The 12361-nt window shown below is 38.2% G+C and overlaps 1 long non-coding RNA gene across 2 annotated transcripts in view; it reads right to left on the minus strand.

The window, feature by feature from the left end:
- Positions 1–1139: 1139 nt before the first annotated feature.
- Positions 1140–12361, minus strand: part of LOC141774451 (uncharacterized) — a 32789-nt gene continuing 21567 nt past the window's right edge. The window contains exon 3 of one of the 2 annotated variants that reach the window (XR_012595348.1): positions 1140–2320. This is a non-coding gene — a long non-coding RNA (uncharacterized LOC141774451). Of the gene's footprint in view, positions 2760–12361 lie in introns of both variants that reach the window. The other variant, XR_012595347.1, reaches the window with a different exon arrangement.

Genomic DNA, 12361 nt, shown 5'->3' on the forward strand with positions numbered 1-12361 from the left:
CTCATTTTCTTCCCAAGACTCAATGGATGTTGTTGTTGTTTCTTCTTCTCCTCCCGTTTCCTCTTGTTTATTTCAACCCGAAGGCGACGGCTAGAAAAAAAAGAGGGTTTCTATTTCTGCTGCGGTTGGACTGAGGAGCGTTTAACGATCACTAGTTAACGCCATCGAAATTGTCACGCGGACGTCTCGCTTCATCCTTTATTCGTTTTTCTTTCTTCCCTTTTTTTTTTTTTGCATCAGACAGGCCGGTTAACGGGGCGTAATTCCTGCAGGAGCGATGTGATGCTCCGAGCAAATAAACAGCAGAGGAGAGGAGAGCTGCAGCCAATTGTGTATTATGCATGTGTGTTTAAAAAAATAAAACATTTTAGACGGATTTAAATTATTATTTCAGACTAGCAACACTAGATTATTTTAGATAAATAAGACAGAAAGATTTTTTTTCTCCCTTTTTTTAAATGTGTGCAACAGGAGTAATATTTATTTAATAATAAAAAAAAATGAGACGGATTAAATTATTATTTCAGACTAGCAACACTAGATTATTTTAGATGAATTAAGACAAAAAAATAGATTTTTTTAATTTTTCTTTTTTTAAATGTGTGCAACAGGAGTAATATTTATTTTCATTATCTAGACAAAGTAGTCAAATAAACACCTAAATGTGTATTTTGGATGTTTTCTTTAGTCTGAAAGAAGACATGTTATGGAAGCAAAATAGCCCAAACTCCCAAAATTGACCAGTGCATGAAAAAACAGTGTTTTTGTTAGGTGTCTCGACTTAAATGGTCACAAATAGGTCTTCACATTTTCCTCACTGGAAATATTAAATGCAATTAATGTTTACATTACTAAACTTTGAATTTGTTTGAGTGGAACAATTTATAGTAAATGTATTTTAAAAAATCCACTCTGTTGCAACTTCATATCAATTCAAGATTGCATCTGGTCCTGTCTGCAGAAATGCATAATTTTGTACAAAAACTGATTAGAAATAGCAAATATGTTTATTAAAAATAAAAGATAATAACTATAAAGTAAATATGAATTGGAAAAAAAATTTGAGTACAAATATTTTTTATTTAGATTACTTTTAAAAACAGGTTATTCTCGAAAAATAAATTATTGCATTTATTAAATTAAGAAATAACATAAGGATACATAAAATGAGAAGCATGTCACATACTTAAAAACAGGACAATATTAGAAGCACACTTGAAAATACTAAAATATAAAAAATAGGCTACATATAGTACTTATTCACAAAAAATAAGTATTGTATTTTATTTATTAAATTAAGAAATAACATAATAAAATGGGAAGCATGTCACATGCTTAAAAAAATAAGTATGTAGAGGACAATATTACAAGCACACTTGAAAATACTAAAATATAAAAAATAGGCTATATATAGCATCAAATGTGTAAATGACTTCCAATAAAAACTGTCTTTTATAATTATTAACAAATGCATTTTATTACAAGAGTAAAACAGGTCATGTCACTTCCATCTCGGCCTATTATATACACTACAACCTCATGATTAAATGGCCATGTTGTGAGTTTAAATTTCCAAATGGAGTGTCAAAAGAAGTTACTGTCAAATTACCAAAAAATGACTTCCATAAGCACAATTAAAGGGCACAATGTGAGTTCTCTGCTGAGCTCAATTTTTTATTTTTAGGGTAATCATTTATGACAATTAAAAGTCTGGAAAGTCAGGATGTAAAACACAGATGTGTTTAATCTCCAGATAATTTACCCCACAAATGTCAGTGAGCTTGCAAAGATGAATAACAGAAAAAAAAAAAAAATCTACCTAGCAACAGCAGTCCAGGAACTAAAAACAGCATCATGTAGCAGCACAACAAAGTCTCAGCTAATGTGTTCAGCAGTTTTCATCTTTCTCTGCTCTCCTAGATGCACGATGAAGGAAAAGAAAGAAGGAGAAAAGGAGGAGGAGGTGTTTTGTTGTCATTCTTCTGACCTGAGCCGCTCATCTTCCTCAGAGCTCAGCAGGAGCTCGGCCGGCGCTCGCCTCGCCTACCCAGGGTCCTTTTTGGTGTGTGCATATCATTTGCATACATTTCTCGCCGGCCGACAAGGCCTCGCACTCATTAAAGCCTCGTCTCACAAATTCCCCCCCAGAATCCTGCTGGTCCTCGCAGCCATGAATCCGTACCTGTGGTGGTGGCGGTGGCCGCTGATGATGGCATGCTGTTGTCCAAAAGCAACCAGACGAGGAGGGCGAGAAGATGGAGGGGGGAGGAAAGACGGAGAGAAAGAGAGGAGATGTATAGGAAGAAAAGGGCAACAGTTTCTGTGCAGTGAAAACAAAAGAGAGGAAGAAAAAAAAAAAAAAACTGCAGTCAAGAGAGAGAGAGGATAAATGAGTCCTCTGTGTGCGGTGGAGCACTGTCTCACTCTCTCTCTCCCCCACTCTGTGCATGTCTCGCTCTCTTTCTGACTCTTGAACCAGGCTCCATTTTGTGTTAAGCAGCTCCCTCTCATGACAGATCTCTGCCGGGGTCAGGGGTCAAAGTTGAGGATAGGGTCAGCTGTAACACAACATGCAGGAGAACTCTGCCAACTCTCTCTCTCCCAAATTTCTCTTCCATCAATCCGTCCCCGTCGGCCAAAAAGTGCTTCACCAGGTCCAGGGTGATGAACTATTGCATCCTTAAAGTATCAGGATAAGCTTCTTGTCAACAAATGCCATGAAAAGACCAGAACCAACAACGCGTTACTGGAAGTTCAGCCTGAAAAGAGGACAGTGTTAAAGATCGGTGAGGCATGTTGCTTCAGATACGATCCAGGAAGTCCTCTTTGATTAATAGATCCACAAGTCAGAATGCTTATCTGACGCCAAAGCACTTTCACAACGATTTATAATATGATTTTACAAGTGTGGAAAGTTATCACAGCGACAATCGCGTCAACGATCGCAAGGTAAACAGTAGAAACACAGCGGTCGCGTTACAAAGGAATACGCCAAGAACGTGTGCCTGCACTTATTTGACAGGCCAAGGCGCCACCTTGCCTGATGATGTTGCATTGCGTCGTGTAATATGTTGAGCCAAGATCTACTTTTTTTCTGCGTTGTCACCCCCGCTGCATCGACACGGTGATCTCATTGAAATGAACGAGCAGACTGCGATTTTCACGGTCTGAACGCAGCCTTATAGTGCAACTATCAATGCTTTCCAACTTCCCTACGCAATTCAGGCTCATGAGCCCATTTGTTCCAACTGAAGACGTACATCTTGATAAATATTTAGTTTCATGAAAGAAAAAAAAAGGCTAAATGATTTCTTAAAACAGCTGGGCACTTTGGCGAACATTACTCAAACAGGACCAAGTAGTACATTTGTTAGTAGGGCTGTCTTCGAACAAAGTAATTCTTAGTCGACTCACTCATGATTTTGTTGACTATTCTATTAGTTTATTTAATCGACAGATCTGTAAAACTGAGTTTCTCCACAAAGAATCACACAAAAATACCTCTTTAAATCTTGTGTTTACAAGAGATGTGCTCATAAGTTTCTTAAAAATAAGTTATTCAGCATGAAAAGAAGCATAAAAAAACTACTAATTAACTAAAGAAATCTTTGTCAACTAAGACCAAAACAAGTTTTCACGGCAGCAGGACCGTGTTTATGGAATTGACTCAAAATAAACTATGGTGGCTGTGTTCATGGTAATGAAGTAAAACATTGCTCAGTGCTTTGGTTTGGCTCATTGGTGTGCTTTCAATAGTTTTTGGACAACAATGGGGGTCTGAGGCACAGAGGAATAAGATATATCAGGCTTTGGCTACACAGACAACTAATAATAAAAAAAAATATCACAAGCTTTATCCTTCGACAGTCTGGTATGCATCCACGAAACAGAGGAGCAGAAGGAAGAGTTGTCAAAAACACGACACACCGAAGGAATTTACTGCACGTATGTAATGCTAGCGCAGGCATGGACTCACACACACCCGCAAAATGAGTCGACACACAGCACAAACATGCGGACAAACCACATCACTCAAGCCTCCACACCGCTGAACACAAGTGGAGGGCGAAAAACAGAGAGAGAGAGCGAGAGAGGGAAAAAATGATGAAGTCGGACTTGAACATCAAACAATAAACAGTCCATTAAGTCTGTGGGTGGAAGGGTTTGGGGGGTGCAGGAGGGGGGTGGGAGGGCAGATATTGGGGAGGAGGGGGTATGGGAGTGATGAGAGTTTATTTAAAGCATGGTGACCCCGTGGCCGAAGGCTGCCTCGGTGCAGGGATGAATAAAACTTTAATGGCTCATAAAACACAGCGACCCCTTCTCCGAGCCCAGCTACACAGCGTTTATTCCTGCTGGGACGACCAATCAGAATGCTTGAAGCTCCAAACATAGAGAGGAAGAGAGAGAGAGAGATGGGAATAAGAGGAGTGTTAAAGGAAGAGTTCTACATTTTAGAAATATATGTTTATTAGCTTTCTTTCCACGAGGGACAACAGAAGATCACAATCAATCTCATGTCTGTGCGTTAAGAACGGCGCTGGAGTCAGGACTAATTAACACATACCTCATTAAACTTAAAATCCACAATTTCGGATTCTTACTGCAGCGCAGTATCTCCGGCTGCAGAGTTAAGTTGCCAAAAATGGTCAGTGAGCACAACTCATGGTTTTGGTGTGTGTACAGGCTCGATGGCAGCAAACCTGGCAACCTCACCGTGAAGACAAGACTTCAGGATGCTGTCCGCTGATGTTCGCCAAGAAAGAGTTCCAGCACTTAACTCTCACCAAAACCACAAATTACTGTATTTTCATGTCTGTTCAGAAACAGCGTGTAAATTAGCGAGCTTATGTGAGCGTTGGTAGGCGTACTTTTTAAACTTTGGACGGAGCCAGGCTTGACGTTTCCCCCTATTTACAGTCTTTATGCTGAGCCAGGCTGCCCACGTCTGACTCCAGCGAGGTAATTACCACATAAACATGAGATTGATAACCTCTGATATCACTCTCGGAAAGCTAATAAGCATTTTTCCGAAAACTATTTAAACTATCAATTATTCTCCCGATTTGACTGTTCTCAGGCCATTAAATAGGCGTTATCAGTCGCTATAAGCACCATAGATGTGGGTCAGCAGGGGCCTACTACACCTACTACGTTGAAGTGAAAGTGAAAGCGAAACTTAAAAGCAACACATTCTAACCTGTAAAACTGAACATCACGTTTCAAACTTTAGGCTTAGGGAACAAAACTACAACTTCTTTAGGTTTAGGCAACAAAATAGTTAGGATTAAGCAATAAAACTACAACTTCTTTAGGTTAGCCAAAAAAACAACAACACTTTGTTAAGTTTAGGCAAAAACATTGTGTTTTGAGTTAAAATAACTACGAACAAAAAGACGACTTCACATTGTTGGTTTCACATAGGATGCGAACTCCGATCTTCTGGGTGAAAACCCTGTTTTGTGCTGCTAGAGGTCGCTGTCGTGTTGTTTTAGTCCTTCTTTCGGTGATCTACATGTGGATAGATGATGAAAACCTACTTGTGGGTGTAGTAGGCCCCTATTGACCCACATCTGTGGGGCTTATAGCGACTGATAACACCTATTTGATAGCCTTACATGATGTGTGAGAGAAAAGGGGTGAGTAAAACTCAGAGGCAGGACCGAAGTAGCGAGAGAAATGGAGGAAGCCAATGACAAACGTGGAGGATTTTTGTTGTGGCAGTGGAGGTAGAAACAGAGCAACAGTGAAAAGTGGAGAGCAGTGTGAGAAACGATAGAGGAGACCACAGATGAGACCGTGCTATTTATCCTGGTAGAGTTTCACACCGATATGTAAATCACACACACAGGTCCCCTCAGCCTTTTTAGCACAACCCTGCAAAGGTACAAACTATCACCAGCGGTTTAATCGAACCCATGTGAACTGTACTTTTTTGCCAAACACCATTTGCCTCTCTGGAAACGGGCCTGTGACAATCTGAAGCTGAGGTGTCAATCCACGCCGCCGTCACCCCGGGGTGCTGGGATCTGTAAACAAGCAGCTGTCACCTTGTTTAACGCTCAGCCATTTTCTAACCCACCCCTTCACTCAACCTGCGATGTTCGCCGAATTCCACCAGTCATTATGTTGATGTGTTGAAGTGTTGCAATTTGCATTTTTAGTAGCCACTCTTCCCAGGATTGCTTGATCTAATTCTACTTCTACAGAATACGCTTTGTCAAATCACAAGAAAGAGGTCCAACTTAATCACAGTAAACAATAATTGTGATCACTTTACATGCTTACCACAACACTAGATGCATTGTAATTTGCTCTAGTTTGAACATGTTACAGATTGTAACTTTAAAGCTGCAGTGGGAAGAAATGGAGCAAATGTGATTAAAAAAAATATTTTTATAAAACGGTCTAACTAGGTAGCGCTGATCAAATATGAATGAATATTCTGTTACTGTAATGCCTATTTCTCTCCTTAAATGTTCTCAGAAACATCTTGTAGTGTAGCTGTTAAATGAGGAAGTTTGTGGTCCCGGAAGCCATGTTGAGATCAGTTGAGGAAATACCAAGCACCGCCCACCAGCTGGAGCACAGCCAATAGGAACGCTCACTCTGAAATGACCTGTGATTGGTCAAAGTCTCCCGTCACAGGCTAGATTTTTTAAAGCCTGAAAACAGAGCTATGAGGAGAGGTAGAAGTTTAGTTTTCTCTCAGAACACTTGAATTACAATATGCTGAAAGGTTATTATGGATTTTTTGCCCAATGATTCCAAAAATATACTGCTACTACACAATCATTTCCTAATGAAGTGAAGTTGGAAACTTTTGTGCACATATTCTTTGTGCATGTGTTTTCTTCTTCTTTTTCTTGGTGTATGGGAAGTAAGAGGAAAAGTCAAATAACTTGCACATAGATGAATAATGCAAAACTGGGCAGAATATCGGGTTTACATGACAAAAAAAGTAGAAAAACTAAACTAAAACAAAAATGCGATTTCATGTTTTTAAACTTGTATCGAATCTTCATTGTCCAAGTGTGTCAGACAAAACATTGAATGTATGTGCATGTAAGTGTGTGTGTGTGTGTGTGTGTTCTGCAGTCCGTGACCCTCTCTACCCCTCTCTCCCCTCCTTGCTCAGCCCAGCGGGTGTCATTCTCAGGTCATGAGACTGTAAATATACACAGTTAGACCCCAGAGCCATAAATCAGAGAGAACAGCCTGAACTCCTACATGGACGGATAACATGAGATGACACGCCTGCTGGAATAGATAATAATAGCACATATTCACAGCTAACAGTAAGATCGTAACAAAGATCATATTAACAAAACTAACACTACAACAACTGTTACACACACAAACGATAAGAATAGAACTATAATAAACAATATTACAGGTTTTGCCATTATTGCGAAAAAGACAATATAATAATCTCATGAGCTATTTACATGGCTAATGAAAATTATGAATCCACTAATATTCCCGTTTACATACAATCATCACAATAGGATTTTCTTTCAAAGTTTTCCACCGATGGTGAACTTGTTCGACCGTGCAAACACAGCCTCCCTCTTTCATTCCTTCAACCACCTTCTTGAAAAGGTAGGCGTTGTGATATTTGCACATATCCAAAAACCTGTTGATATCCGAGTCTTTCATAATGTTTAAAGTGTGTTTCTCCTTCTTTTCTTTGGGCATGCATCTCTGCAAACTGCAAACAAAGCACAGAGCTGGACGTAAACAGGCAAGAGGCCGTGTGTCGCAAACTGCTGTAAAAACCCTAATTGAGACGCAATTTCTCAATGTGCTGTATACATGTCAAAAGAATTCTCCTAAAACCTAAATAATATCGGCATGTCCCACATGTCCTAACTAGAAAATGTTCCATTCAGAATAATTCAGAATATCCAAACATAATATGCTGTTTTACATGACACATATCAGATTCATAATATTGTCATAATCTGAATAATAGTGGAATATTAGTGTAAATGTAGTCAATGTTACTACTAGGATTATAACTTTGAATTTAACAGCCACTTTTCTCAGAATAGGCTCATTAATAGTGGGGAAAAAAACTTATTTAATGTTACTATATACATTATCATAACTATTTTAGTGCCATTGTTATTGCTAATACAATTAAAAACAAACACTTTTATTAATTCAATCCCATATCATTTAAAATAATTCAATACAATGAAATGTGAACACCAGAAACACCATCAGCACTACCATATATTACTACCACTACTACAACAAATGCTATGACCTCCATCAACATTACACCTGTCATCACTGCCTCTACTACTCATAATATTTATGCCACTTATCCTGATATTATGTTTTATATATAAATATATATTTGTATTCCTGGTGTTGTTGCTGGTGTTTTGAACCTGTCAACCAATGCAATAAAATAACTACATAATCAACAGTTCATGCAGGAAGACCGCTCTACAGCTGAACTGCAGTTGTGCTGTTATTCATCAGTTCTTTGGTTATGTTATTACTAGAAATACCCATAAAACATAGTATTTGTGCTGTCAATACTGTGAAGTCAAGTTGCCTTTTTAGTCACCAAGATGAGTTCCAGTACATCACCTCTCTTTGGCACTTCTTAATATCATCTTAGTCATTATATTTATTCAGAGAGGGATGTGATTGAAAACATAGATCATATAAATTGACGGGACATTTCCACAAAGGACAACAAATACACCCGGCGGCTGAATATTGATGACACACAGTGGCTGAATACTGATAATCGTGTTTATGGAAAGCCCTAAAGTAAAGGTTACCTGCCACAGCTCGTCGTTAACGCCAGGTGTCAAGCAACATAAAGAAAACTGTTAAGTTTTAAACATAGCTTTCAAATTACGCATCTCTCATTCTCACACTTTTCAGAGATGTTTTACGACCCAGAAGGTATTCATGCTTCGCTTCGAGGCAACCTGCCTCTTTAAAACTACTGTTTTTTATGCTTCTTGTAAAAAGACAGAGTCGTCACTTTTTCTCTCTGCTTGTCTCTCAAGGGCAAAATGTAGAAACATGAAGAGGTTAAGAATGCTTTGTCATAATCATCAACAGTCTTTTCAATAAAAGACTCTTCAGAATAAGCAAGGGCAAGTCACACATTCAAAACTATTATTAAGTGTTTTGTTGATTTCGGTCTGTGCAGACAAAATGACAAAATTATTTTTGATTTACTGATGTTTATTTAAAATAGAACTTAGTTTAGAAATAGAGGTAGGTTATGTTGAAACAGTAACTTTGAAAGGCAATGGTACGTCACACTTGTAATTCTTTCAACCCTGTCTCCTACAAAATTATGTTCCCATACAACTAAATTGCATTTTCAATTACATTTAGAGGGAAACGTATTTTCTCCGGGATTACGGTCGCAGTTTTGAACACATCAATAACGTTGTAAATTAAAACAAAACAAAACAAAAAGTGCAACAAAACTACTTGGTTAAATTTCGTAAAAAACATCATTGTTTGTCTTAAAATGGCTGTTTCTAAATCCAAGACCTGCCCTTCCTCTCTAGATCCATCACAAAACATAACTTCTTTAACTATCTCACCATTTCAATCATATCACAATCCCACCCCTTACCTATACCCTATCTTACACAAAAAATAAATGAATATAAATTAAAATTAAAATAAATAAATAAATAAACAAATAAATTAAAAAAAAATAAATAAATAAATAAATAAATAAATAAATAAATAAATAAATACATAAATAAATAAATAAATAAATAAATAAATAAATAAATAAATAAAATTGCTGTGTGTTATTTAGCTACGGATGTAAATTACAATAAATGAACGTTGACTTTTAGTATCACACAGGACACGAACAGCAGTCTCCTGGGCGAAAGTCCAGTGTTTGTTTGACCCTTCCACCACCCAGACCTCCATATGTGGACTATCATCACAAACGTATTTGTGATAAGTCAAAAACAAACATAATCCGCGACAAAATATGTTTCCATCGAAACGTAATTCACAATGCCGTTTCGTTGTGTGGGAATTTTGAGGAGAGAAAGCTGAATTCTTTTTGGAAGGTAATCTTTTTCCTGATTAATTCTATCATTGCTTTGTAATCCATATTACACATCCAGAGCTAACATAAGTCATGCATGCGGCCAGGGTAAATCATCGAAAAGTTCAACCAACACATTTAGGGTGTAGTGATCCAAAAACATTATTACTCTTGCAAAATTATCCACAAGTTACCAAGACACAGTTAAATGTCTTGGAAAGCTACGTACGGTGTCAAATGTTTGTTTCATGAGTGCAGAACTTTGTGAGGCATGCACCAGCGTACAGTACCGGCCAGCTGCCTGGTGAGAACATGTGCAGCTGCTGAAAAATAGCATGTGTGCTCCAACACATTTCACCAATGAATCAAAGTTAAATAAATCTCCATGGCTAAAGCCTGGTCAATATAATCTGCTATTACTGTTACATTAATGTCAGCTCCTGTCCAGAAAATCAGCTTTAAGTCTGCAGTCATCCAGCCTTTAATGGTAATGACTGAGTTCTACTTGACCTCATATACGCTGGAGTTCCCATTACTAAATTACACAAAATAATATCATTCATTATGTCATCTCTAATGGCGACTCTCTGGATCAAAGGTGTGAAAGTGGAATACAATATGAATGTGTTTTATATTCAACACCCTGGCAACAGTTGACACAAAATACAACTGAATCTAAACTTTACATCATCTCCTGATATCAGGGGGCAGTTAACTTGAACTGCAGTACATTTACATCATTCCATCTGTGATCTCCGAGGCAGTAAATGTTTTTGCAGGCATTAACGCGTCATCAAAGTGTCCGAAATCCTAGAGGGTTTGATCCTCCGGATCTCTGGAGAGTCCGCGGACACAAAGTCTACAATTATCTCTCTGCTATGTCAAGTGTGCTTGAGCCAAAAATTGCTCGCCTTGGATTGTTCAGAGCTATCAGGTTCCCATGTGAAAACACAAGGACTATGACATCACTGCGTCACTTAGCTAGCTAGCTACCTCACACACACACACCCACACACAACCGCACACACACTAATCCCTAGTCTTAAGCATGCGAGGCCTACACAGACCCCCTGTCTGCCTGTCTCCCCATTGACTCATGTGACTCGTGTCACCATAATGGCACCATAACAGTCAAAATGTGTCATGAAAGAAGGATTTTGATGTTCTTTAATGAAAACAGGGATCCATCATTAGCTTTTGTTTGAGACAAGATTTCATAAGTGATGCAGGCTGTTCTCATACACAGTTCGTAGCTATACCTATGAAAACTAATGCACTGTAATTCATATATATCCCACAAAATATATTTGTAATCCACGTAATCGTGAACCATGAGTATAAAGAGCGATAAACAGTGCGTATAGAGAGGATGTCGGGTGGATGGATGGGTCAAAAAACACCTTTAAACACCATGACTTTCACCCAGGAGGCCGCTGTTTGTGTTCCGTGTGAAACCAGAAGTCAACGTTGACTTATTTGTCACAAAACTTCTGTATTTAAAGCGACAATCTTGAAAATTTTCAGTTTCTATCGTCAAAGGTGGTAACACAGTGGTGATTGAGCCAATGCCCCCCTGCTTAAAGTACTGCAATATTTAAACATTCGCAGTATTACAAACTGGGAGTCTGAGGCAAAATTCCCAGAAAAAAATAAATTTGGTGCAGCTTTTCTCCATTGCATACGTACCAAAAAATGTTACTATGCTCTCAGTATAAAAAAATCTCAAAGTCTCAAGTCTCAAAATACTCCAGACTGCTAAACTCTAAGCAGAAGTCCATTGTTTTCACTCAAATTAGAAATTCAAAATCAAGAAGTTGAAGTTGTCAATAAGTGATCTTTAACATTTTAATAATTTCAAGCCCAAAATATTTCATCTGCTCAATGAATTGTATCCTTTGCAGGGTACGCATGCCTGTAGACCACCAGGCCTACACGGCTACTAACATTAACTTGCTTTAAATCAAACAGTAAAAGAACTCAAGGTGAAACGGAGCAGACAGTTTAAAAAATGGATTTTCACTGAAATTTAATGTCCTCATACACCCAAAAGTTGTTGCATTTCTGGAGAGCACTGTTAAAACCATCCATGCATTCATCTATTATCTACACCTGCCTGTCCAGCTGACACTGGGAGACCAGCTGGTAAAACCAGTTTACAATAAGTGTCCTCTTGTGGTGAGAATAGCTCAACATGCTTCAATCAATAGCACGTAAATGCAAAAAAATAATGTAGAGAAACATAAGCTGCTGATCATTTAAGATGTTTATGGTGATAAGATATATACTACTTTAAAAATCTGACTTTCA

This window comes from Sebastes fasciatus, chromosome 9 (assembly GCF_043250625.1).
Source record: "Sebastes fasciatus isolate fSebFas1 chromosome 9, fSebFas1.pri, whole genome shotgun sequence".
Classification (NCBI taxonomy): Eukaryota; Metazoa; Chordata; class Actinopteri; order Perciformes; family Sebastidae; genus Sebastes; species Sebastes fasciatus.